The sequence below is a fragment of the Hordeum vulgare genome, chromosome 5H (assembly GCF_904849725.1).
Source record: "Hordeum vulgare subsp. vulgare chromosome 5H, MorexV3_pseudomolecules_assembly, whole genome shotgun sequence".
Lineage (NCBI taxonomy): Eukaryota > Viridiplantae > Streptophyta > Magnoliopsida > Poales > Poaceae > Hordeum > Hordeum vulgare.
The window spans coordinates 105,282,672-105,294,921 of NC_058522.1; positions in this window are offsets into that span (position 1 = coordinate 105,282,672).

Genomic DNA, 12,250 nt, shown 5'->3' on the forward strand with positions numbered 1-12,250 from the left:
TAGTAACTCCTCTAATAATTGTGGAAATTCCTACAACAACAGTTATGGAAATCACAACAAATTACCCTCTGATCTAGAGAGTAATATCAAAGAGTTCATCAACTCTCAAAAGATTTTCAATGCGTCCATAGAGGAAAAATTACTCAAAATAGACGATTTGGCTAAGAGCGTTGATAGGATGTCTTGTGATATTGATGCTTTCAAAGTTAGATGCGCTCCTCCCAAGATCAAATTGGATGAAACTTTGAAAGCTATGCATATCTCCATGAATGAGAGCAAAGAAAGAACCGCCCAAATTTGCGCTAGACATGAATGATTTAAAAGGGTGCGTTCTACTGATGCAAATCACGAAGATCTTAAAGTGCTTGGTGTGTCTCCTCTTGAATCTTTGTTTTCGCGTGTCAAACCTACTTATGGAGGGGCTGGATATGAATCCACTTTGGTTAAAAACGCCCCAATGATTCGGAGTCCACCTATCTTGATGATAAAGGTGTGGAGAGTGGAGTAGAAGAAGTCAAAATTTTGGGTAGTAATGAAAGTCCCACTTTGGATTTCAAGGAATTCAATTATGATAATTGCTCCTTGTTTGAATGCATTTCTTTGATGTAATCCATTGCAAACTCTCCACATGCTTATAGCCAAAGCAAAGCCTTTAGCGAGCATATCGTAGATGCTATGATGAAATCTCTTGAAGAGAAGCTTGAACTAGAAGTCTCTATAGCTAGAAAACTTCATGATGAGTGGGAACCTACTATCAAAATCAAGATCAAAAACTATGAGTGCAATGCTTTGTGTGATTTGGGTGCTAGTGTTTCCGCGATTCCAAAGTCTTTATGTGATATTCTTGGCTTTCATGAGATTGAAGAGTGTTCTCTTAATTTGCATCTGGCGGATTCTACTGTCAAGAAACCCATGGGAAGGATCGATGATGTTCTATCATAGTCATCTCAAAATCTATGTTGGCATTCAAGACAAACCATTATAAGCTCCTAGCTAAATAAGCATGGCATCAGAAACTATGATCTCTAAGTTGTCATTGCGAACATGGTTCTCTCACAACAAAGCTGAATCTGGGATGACAAGCTAGTCATATTTACAAAAACACAATAGATAGAGTTCATACCAGCTTTTCCAGTCTCAGTCACTTCATCATATATTGTCATTATTGTCTTTCACTTGCGCGATCGAACGATGTGAACAATAATAAGAGTGCTCGTGCAATGGACTAAAGCTGGAATCTGCAGACAAACACAAAGGAGAAGACAAAGTAATATGGCTCTTTGAAAGCTAAACAGGTATGCATGCAAGAGCCACTAAACATTGTATACAATATCTTCTACCTTGACCCAAAGAAAAAGAAAAGTATTTATACGGGAAAGCTCCCAACAAGCAAAAAGAAGAAAGTAAAATCTTTTTTGTTTTTCTTAAAAGGACAGAAAACAAGAAAACAAGAAAACGAAAATAAACTAGCATGGATAATACAGTGGCAAAGTGTGAACACCGACGAACAAACTGAAAGCATAAGCATGAATGTAAGGTCGATGAGAACACATACTCCCCCAAGCTTAGGCTTTTGGCCTAGCTTGGTCTACTCCCAAGGACGGTCCTGGCAATACCCAAAATCATAATCGGGGTTATATGGGAGCGTTGCAGCCACTGCCTGAATAGCTGCCTCACGAAGACGGGCAGCCGTCGCCTCCCTCTCATACTCCTCTACCTCTCCTATGGTTATGTAGTATCTCTGTTTAACCTGAAAGTCAAAGAAAGCAGGAGCAGGAAGGGTAATATGAAAAACACGCTGCCGGTTAAATATCAATCGGTGTAGGAGGGATTCACCATCCCTCTCAAGGAACTGGTAGCGTGTCATAGCGACACGATCAAGGAAAGTTGTATGGAGCGGGGGATCTCCTGCGCGGATGGGTACTCCAAGAAAATTTGCTATGCGAGTGGCATAGATGCCGCTAAAGAAATCTCCCTCAATAGCGTTCTTATTCACCCTCCTTGCTATAATAGCTCCCATGTTGAAGCTTTTGTCACCCGTAACTGCGCTCTTAAGGATACTAAGGTCAGATGCGCATAGGTGACAATGTTCAACCTTACCATTAATGCATCTGCCTATGAAGAGGGCAAAGTAGTGCAAGGCAGGGAAATGAATACTTCCTATGGTAGCTTGCGTGATGTCTCTAGTTTCTCCAACACATATACTAGAGAAAAAATCTCTAACCGAAGATTTAGCAGGATCTTTAAGATTACCCCCATCGGGTATTTTGCAAATCCTATTGAAATCCTCCAAATCCATGGCATAGGATTTATCATATAGATCAAACAGTATGGATGAGTCACGACCAACTGAAAATTTAAATCTACGCACGAAAGAGGCAGTGAGCAAAGCATATTGTTCACATTTATCTGAGAGGAATTTTTCTAACCCCGCATTGCGGACAAGTGTATCAAACTCATCCTTGAAGCCTTCTTCGATCATGAACTCATCGGAAGGCCATTCACATGGTTGTACCGGTGCGTCCCTTAGTTGATAAGGATCGGGCTCCCGAATAGAAAGACGGGGACCCTTCTTACTTGAGGAACCACCATGAAACTTCCTCCTGAACATAATTTCTTTTTGCTGAAATTTTGAAGTTCAAGAGAAAAGTGAATAAAGACCAACCACACCTTGTAGCAACTACTCCTACTAGTGTCTAGAGACCATATCACGCGCTAAAACTACTTAGGACCAGCTAAAATCAACATTTCAAGCTCAAGAATAGGGTCACCAAGGTAGTAAGAATACGCGAAGGATAAAGCATTAGAGCAAAAACTAATTGGGACAATGGAGGAGCCACTTACCATGGAATAATTTCCCCAAAACGGTTCGGAGAATGGTGCTTAGAGCAAGGAGATCGAAAATCACAGCCAAATGAGCAAGAACACGGGTTTGAGCTGCGAAACGATTTTTTCTGGAGGTAGAGGAAGAGGATGGGAGCTGGAATGAGTGGAGGGGGCCCTGTGGGCCCCACAAGCTTGCTTGCCGTGGCCAGGGGTGGCCGCGTTGACAGGGCTTGTGACCCACTGGGGTGGCCCCCAGGCCAGCTCTCAGTCCTAGTATTTTTCAAATATTCCAGAAAAAATCATACTAGATTTTCAGGACCATCGGAGAACTTTTATTTTTGGGGTATTTTTCTCCGGGAAAACTAAACTAAACCTATCATTTTTCTTCTAAGCAACAGAAAGTGAAAGCTTAAAACAGAGGTATGTGACTCTTTGATTCATCCATTTCATGGTCATCCAAGGAAATCCGTCAATGGGGTTGATCAAATCGTCATGACAAAACTTTCTCGAATCGCAAAAGAGAACGGAGAATTTTCGAATAGCCACTAAGTCACCTCAATGGGGATATGGATCTCCCCAACAAGAAAATCATACTTCATCTTGACACGAGGAATAGGGCATTCAAAGCTCCCAATAAGAATTGATGAAGTTTTTTCGATAGCATTGATGCAATGTACTTGATATCGTTTCTTCGGAAAGTGCACGGTATGCTCATTACCGTTGACATGGAAAGTGAAATTGCCTTTGTTGCAATCTATAACAGCCCCTGCAATGTTTAAAAAGGGTCTTCCGAGGATGACAGCCATGGCAGATAACAAAGTCTGTTAAGATAGTGGTATTAGCAACCACAACAGGCACATCCTCGCAAATGCCAACAGTGAAAGCAGTTGATTTGTCGGCCATTTGCAGACAGATTTTAGTGGGTGTCAACTTATCCAGTTCAAGTCTATGATAAAGAGAGAGAGGCATAACACTAACTCCGGATCCAAGGTCACATAAGGCAGTTCTTACGTAGTTTCCTTTAATGGAGCAAGGTATAGTGGGCACTCCGGGATCACCAAGTTTCTTAGGACTTCCACCTTTGAAAGTGTAATTGGCAAGCATGGTGGAGATCTCAAGATCTGGTATCTTCCGTTTATTGGTCACGTTATCTTTCATGTACTTGGCATATGGAGACATTTTGAGCATATCAACTAACCGCATCTGCAGAAAGACGGGTCTTATCATTTCAATATAGCGCTCAAAATCCTCATCATCCTTTTTCTTGGATGGCTTAGGAGGAAAGGGCATAGGTCTCTGAACCCATGGCTCCCTTTCTTTACCATGCTTCCTAGCGGTGAAGTCATTCTTATCGTATCTCTTAGGTTGTGGGTTATCAGGATTAACCGTAGGTTCAATCTCCACATCCTTATCATTGCTAGGTTGAGCATCATTATGAACATCGCTGTCCATATTGTCACCACGTTCATGTTCATCACCAGATTGTGTTTCTGCATCAGACGTAGAAATATCATTTCGTTCTTCAGGTGTGACAGTATTTGGTGAACTAACATGCAGGTTTCTATCATCCTTCTTCTTCTCCTTAGGATGACTGGGTGTATCAGCATTAATTCCTTGAGAATCTTGATCAATTCTCTTAGGATGACCCTCAGGATACAAAGGTTCCTGAGTCATTTTGCCTCCTCTAGTAATGACTCTGACAGAGTTGTCATTTAATTCATTGAGCACGTCATTCTGAGCTTTAAGTACTTGTTCTACCTGAGTAGTAATCATAGAGACATGTTTACTCAGAAGCTTCAGATCATTGACATTTCTGTCCACACAAGCACTTAAATGACTAAGCATACGAGTACTTTGTTCCAAATGTCTCCTAACATAATCATTGAAACTCTGTTGTTTGGCAACAAAGTTGTCAAATTCATCAAAGCATGGGCTAGCAGGTTTATCAAAAGGAATATCACTCTCATCAAACCTACACAGAGAATTTACTTCTACTACCTGTATCAGGTTATCAAGACCATGGATCTCTTCGATAGGTGGTAGATTTTTGACATCTTCAGATCTAATGCCTTTCTCTTGCATAGATTTCTTGGCTTCTTGCATATCTTTGGGACTGAGGAATAGAATACCTCTTTTCTTCGGAGTTGGCTTAGGAGGTGGTTCGGGAATAGTCCAAGCATTATCGTTGATCAAGATGTTATTCGGTAGGATCTCAGCTTGTTCTACAGTTCATTCCCTAAAAACACAACCGGCACAACTATCTAGATGGTCTCTAGAAGCATCGGTAAGTCCGTTATAGAAGATATCAAGTATCTCGTTCTTCTTAAGAGGATGATCAGGCAAAGCATTCTGTAGCTGGATGAGCCTCCCCCAAGCTTGTGGGAGACTCTCTTCTTTGAGTTGAGAAAAGTTGTATATTTCCTGCAAGGCAGCTTGCTTCTTATGGGCAAGGAAATATTTCTCACAGAAGTAATAGACCATATCCTGGGGACTACTCACACATCCAGGAGCAAGAGAAGTGAACCAGGCTTTAGTGTCATCCTTTAGAGAGAAAGGAAACAACTTAAGGATATAGTAGTGGTGGATCTTCTCCTCACTAGTGAAAAGGGTGGCTATATCGTGTAGTTTGGTAAGATGGGCTACGACCGTCTCAGACTCATAACCGTGGAAGGGATCAGATTCGACTAGAGAGATTATCTCAGGATCGACAAAGAATTCAAAATCCTTATCGGTGATAAAGATAGGTGAAGTGGCAAACTTCGGGTCATATTTCATCCTAGCTTTCAGAGATTTTTCCTTCCACTTGAGAAGTAATTTCTCAGCGTCATAGGAATCCTTACACGCAAGAAAATCCTCAGCTATCTCTCCCTCCATAACGTAACCCTCGGGTATATCAGGCAATTCATATCTAGGAGAGCTAGATCTAGCAGGAGCAAAAGCAGGTTCTATCTCAATAGTATCGGCAGTTTCAGAAGCATCACGAGCATTGGCAGTAACTCTAGCAATATGAGCATCAAGGAACACCCCTAGTGGCACATCAGGCAAAGTAGTATCTCTAGCAGTATCAAGCATAGCATCATCAGACAAAATAGCATCTCTAGCATCATCAGGCAAAGAAGTATCAGGCATAGCATCTCTAGCAGTATCAGGCATATCATCTCTAGCAGTATCAGGCATAGCATCTCTAGCAGTATCAGGCATAGCATCATCAAGCACATGCGACAAATCAAGATTTCTAGCAGGAGGTGATGTCGCAAACTTACTCATAACTGAAGGTGAATCAAGTGCAGAGCTAGATGGCAGTTCCTTACCTCCCCTCGTAGTTGAGGGCAAGATTTTAGTTTTTGGATCTTTCAGATTCTTCATAGTGATCAGCAGATATAAATCCCAAGTGATTCAGAGAATATAGCAATCCCTCCCCGGCAACGGCGCCAGAAAAATGCTGCTACTAGCAGTCCCCAGCAACGACACTAGAAGAATGTTGTTGACGTGTTCCTGACTTGATGCCTTCGCGACAACAGATCCAGAACTGCTCCCAGTTGCTCAACAATTAGCAATTGTCTTGCAATGGCCCACAAGCGCGTGGGTTCGCAGCAGTTTTCGAGGGTAGAGTATTCGACCCAAATTTGTTGGTTCGCCAGACGGGAAGTGAAAGGATACTCTCAAGTATTAGCAGCTGAATGTGTCGGATTCAACCGCACCTGAAAGATTAGTATCTACAAGCAAAGTAGTAGCAGCAAAATAGTATGATAACAACGGTGTCAGAAACGATATGTTGACGGCAGACTATTCCTAACTGTCGTATCAATGGCGCCAGAAGTTGCCCGTGGATGGGAAATATTCTTTCCCGTCAACGTCGAGCGAAAAAGTATTGTAGCAGGTAGCAGCAGCGTAACGAGTAAGAGCATCTCTAGTAGAACCCTCAAACCCTTAAATCTAAAACCAGTTTTAAGGGTTGAGAACTGGCCATTTTTGACACTTTTAAGGGTTGAAAAACAGGGGCAAAGACTAGAAACCTCAAACCAAACCCTTATAACAGAATATTCCGTTATAAGGGTTGGGTTTGAGGGTTCTAGTCTTTGCCCCAACCCCAACCCTTAAAACTGTCATTTCATATATCACACATTTCATCATATGACATATGACAAATTTAATCACATTTGACATAAAACAATAATCACTCTAGTTATTATTACACCACCGAATAAAACAATAATCATTCAAATCATTACAACAATGTTTGAGCAAATTACAACAATTGTTCGAATCAAATAGGACATAGAAAAGTAAAAGAAAGATACATCATGGGACAATGCGCGCCCATCCAAATGCCAGTGGTGCTCTACTAGATCATCCCGGAGCCGACCATGAGTGGTTCCATCCTCAATCTCACGATGTGCTTGAAGAAAAGCGTGTATGCGAGAAGGGTTTCTTTCCCGTTGCACACGGGTACCAACATTGTCATAGAAACAAGGGAGGTTTAACCCTCTCTCATCCTCTAGGATCATGTTGTGTAGAATCACACAACATTTCATGATGTTCATCAAGGTTTTTTTGTCCCAAAACCGAGCTGGACCCCGAACTATGGCAAACCTTGCTTGCAAAACACCGAAAGCTCTCTCAATATCTTTGCGGGCTGCCTCTTGTGCCTTGGTGAAATGAGCCTGTTTTCTTGTTTAGGGCACCCCATTTTTCTCCTTGATGGACTTCACAAGAGTTGCCCATTCGGGACAGATGCCATCGGTGAGATAGTATCCCATTGAGTACTCATTGTTCATGATTTTGTAGTTGCAAGCTGGAGCATCCCCAGAAATTAATCTTTTGAACAAAGGAGATCTATTGAGGACATTGATATCATTGAGTGTTCCCGGCAACCCAAAGAATGCATGCCAAATCCATGTGTCCTCCGATGCTACGGCCTCAAGCACAATGGTAGCATCACGGCTTTTACCGCAATACATTCACCACCATGCCTTTGGGCAATTTTTCCACCTACAATGCATGCAATCAAGACTACCAAGCATCCCCGGCCATCCCCTTTTTTCATTCATTTCCATTAATCTCTTTGTATCTTCCTCGTTTGGTGCCCGAAGATACTGCTCACCATACAACCGGATGACCAACTTGGCAAACCTACAGACGGACTCCGTGGTTGTATCTTCCCCAATGCGAAGATACTCGTCGGTATAATCACGGGTATGCCATAAGCGAGTACCCGCATTGCCGCCAATATCTTTTGATATGAACTAAACCCCATGATACCAGCGGCGGATCTACGACGTTTAAAATAATAGGAGGCGGCCTCACAATCGGTGACAATCTTCACAAACAAACTACGACGCATCTGGTACCTTCTGTGAAAGAGACGAGGAGGGTATGTAGGTACCTGCGCGAAGTAGTCTTGCATCAAATGCTCGTGTCCGAGAGCGCGGTTCCGGTAGATGGTGAGTCGCCCCATCTTCGACCCTCTCCTCTGATCCATAAGCTTCACGCGGTCTTCAAACGCTTGCACGTCGACGAGTAGGCTCATCATCTCGACGTCGTCGTCTTGCAACAACTCGTCAATGTCCAAATCGTCGGATGACGACCAATCCGACGAATCGGACAACAAGTCCATCTACATACCAAGTGGCTACAATTAGTGTCAATGAAGCAAAAATTGAAAACTGGAAAAACAAATCTCACCGGGGCGGGGCGGGGACGGCCGGCCGAGGCGGGGCACGGGCGGGCGGCGTCCGAGCGGGGCAGGGACGCGGCCGCGGCGCGGAGGGGCGGCGGCCGAGATGCGTAGCGGCAGGGCGCGGAGGGGCGGCGGCCGGGGCGCGGAGGGGCGGCAGGGCGGCGGCCGGGGCGCGGAGGGCGGCGGGCTGGCGGCGGCCGCTGCGGATTCCTCCCGCGCGGGGAACCAACTTCCTCCCGCGAGATGTGGGAAAAGGAGTGCGGGTTGGGGGGAGTTTTTCCTCCCAACCCTCACTTCTACAGGCTGGGAAGGGGTTTGAGGGTTCGACCTCTAAATTTTTTTACGGGTTTAAGGGTTTAAGGTTTCTAGTCTACGCCGTTTTTTCGACGAAAACTGTAAAAAAACGGTTATTTTTAAGGGTTTGAGGGTTTGAGGGCTCTACTAGAGATGCTCTAACAGTTGTGACAAGAAACAGCAGTAGTGACAGCAGTAGCAAGTAGCAACAGTAGCAAGTAGCAGCAGTAGCAAGCAACAGTAGTAACAGCAGCAGAGCAAAACAAGTAACAGGAGCAGAGCAAAACAAGTAACAGCAGCAGTGGGACAAACTTGTAGGCAATGGGTCGGTGATTTGTTTGGATGACATTCATCATGCAACAGTTATAACACGGAGAGATATGTGGCTAGCTCCCGTTTGTCAATGTGATGTAGGCATGCATTCCATGTGTAGTCATACGTGCTTAGGGAAAAGAACTTGCATGACATCTATTGTCCATCCCTCCCGTGGCAGCGGGGTCCAAAAGGATACTACGGGATATTAAGGTTCTCCTTTTAATAAAGAACCGGAACAACGCATTAGCACTTGGTGAACACATGAACTCCTCAAACTATGGTCATCACCAGGGGTGGTTCCGATTATTGTCACTCCGGGGTTGCCGGGTCATAACACATAGTAGGTAACTACAACTTGCAAGATTGGATCTAAAACACACATATATTGGTGACATCATAATAATTTCAGATCTAAAATCATGGCACTCTGTAACATCCCAAATTTTAGAATGTTAAAATAATTATTAGATTGATTGTTTGTTTGTTTGAGTGATTGAAACTTGAGTGAAATTTGAAACTTTTCAAAAAACTTTTGAATGAGAGGGAATAAAATGAGTTCCCCGTTTTCTGTGAGTTCAAATTCATCTTTTCAAAACCAGCTAGAGGAGATAGCATGACTTCTTCAACTACAAAGAATTTGAACCTAGGTGGCACTTGAATTTCCTTTCGATTTTTCATTTGCATCCAGCCTTCCAAAGGGGGAAGGGCCTTTACTTTCCCCCTGAGGGTAGGAAAATCATTTTGTTTTCTTCTTCACTCACGGAATGCCGGGAACAATACTTTGTCAAACAAGAGAAAAAGAGAGGAGAAACATGACCCTCCAAACCTGGGGATATTCTTTGAAAATATCTGAGACATGACACCCAAGATTTATTTGAGTAATTATTTGCAAAAATAAATAAAGCATTTAGGGGATTTTCCGAAAAAACATTTTTTTGAAGTATTTTGGCCGTGGAAAAATGTCCATCTTTTTGAATTTATTTTTCTGAAAATTTTAATATATTATACCCCTATATTCCAAGGATATTATATTTCCTTTTAATCGTATTAATTCCTGTTTTAATAAAAAGGGAAAGAGATCTCTTATTTTAGGAATGTACTTGGGTCACGTTAGGAAACCAATCTGGCCCAATCCCACCTTCTTCTTCCTCCTCACGAGCTTCTTTTTGTGGCCATGGCAGAAGCTTCCCAGGAAACTTCCCTCCACCGATTCGCGGGCTACACTTCCTTCTCGAGCCTCCCACCATCCTTATAAGAACGCCCCTCCTCTCCTCGTTTCATTTTCCCCATCAGCTCGCCCTCTCCCTGCCCGTAGCCACGACGCCCCCACCATTGTTGTTCCTGCAAGGAGACGAACAGAAGAACGCCCACGAGCCCCTGACGCCCCCTTCCTCGCCTCCGGGACCCCCTCCGCCGTTCCCCCTCCCCACCGGCGACCTGCCCACCTCGCCGGAGTTCTTCCTCTCTGTCACCCATGGTGAGATTCACGAAATCCCGTGTTGCAGTTTTTTCAGAAAATTGCAATCTTAGAAAATTCATATCTATTAGTCTATAACTCCGAATTAGGTGATTCGTTTTGCGTTGGATCACAAATTTTATTTAGTTTCTGTAGATATATAATTTGTCTATGTTTGCATTTATAAAAATTGAGTTAGATCAGAATTAAATTAAAGCTTGTTTTGCTTATTCCGGGAGTTTAAAAATAGCTTTTAATTTGATTCTTTTTGCTGCTGCTTCCTATTGATCATATCTTTCAGTAGTTTAAGTTTCAATTTTTTTTAAATAATTTTACTTAGGGTCTTAAGCAAAACAGATTCTGTTTTAGCCTTTTTTTTCTTGCTATTTCTTTTGTATTATTTGTTCTTAATTTGTTTTTTTTGTAATTGTGAGAAGTTATATTTTGTTTTCTGATATTTACCAGTAAATTTTCAACAACAACAAAATTTTATTTTATTTTTTCTTATTTGTTTGCATGGAATCAATTCTAGTTCTATACTAACTTGTGAATTGATTGCATTGCTAGTTTGATTTCCTATTTTGAAAATACTTATAAAATAATATTGTTTTGTAAATTTTACTTCTGTTATCTTAGTTATTTTATATATTTTTTTCTGTTATCTTTTCTATTTTAGTGTTTTATTTTCAGTCAGAACAAAAAGTATATAGTGTTTGATGTAGTAGAAGGCTTCCTAGCTTCTTTGAAGTTTCCTTTGGATTTTTATCCGCTCTCTCTTATTGATTTTTGATTGCATCAACTTTTATTGCTGTTTGTTAATTGATTGCTAGTGTGAGTGCTTATGTGAATATTATGTTTGATTTTATAGATTTCATCGGAGAGTGACGAATAGTTCTATCACGTATTTCCCGAGAACGAAAATTCTTCTTCGGCAACATCACCAGGCAAGTCACTTTGATCATACTGTCACCTATGTTTTATGCATCGTAGTTCTACCATCCTATGCCCAATTGCATGTTGCTTAGGTACTTGGAAATTTTAGTATAGATTGTAGTATCATGTGGTAGGCACACAACAACCCCGATACTTGGCCCCGGGACGACAAATTTCATATTGCTACGCTTGAGTAGACGGGACTTCGGTTGAGTGCATAAAATGAGTGTTGCAAGGTTGATTAAATAATCAAGACCGGTTACGACAAGATTTTCAAGACCTCGGACGCAATGCAACTCTGGGTGAAGGACGGTTGATCGGCTCCCTGGAGAACCCAGTGGATGACCCGGTATGCTGGAGACGGCCATGACATCCTGCGGAAAGCTTCACCCAGGCTCAAAGAGACGGACGGATATTTTCAAGACCCAAGGCTTACCTGCACAGCCACAAGTCATTATGGGCTCTGGCTTGGTTGGACAACGCGGCGACTCTGGACAGGCGGTGCTAGCTGATGTAGAAGAACGGTAGGATTGGATGGGCACCGACATGGATTCAGAGGGACCCGTTGAAAGACCATGTTTTGATCATCCGGTCTTCAAACACCCTGAAGTGCGAGGACATACACGGAGGCGATCAAATCTTGTGGGGAACGTGTGCAAAACTCTGCAGAGTACTCAAACCTAATCGATTAGCCGTGTCCACGGTCATGGACAACTTGAGCCAAATGAACTGAAGTTATCTGAAAT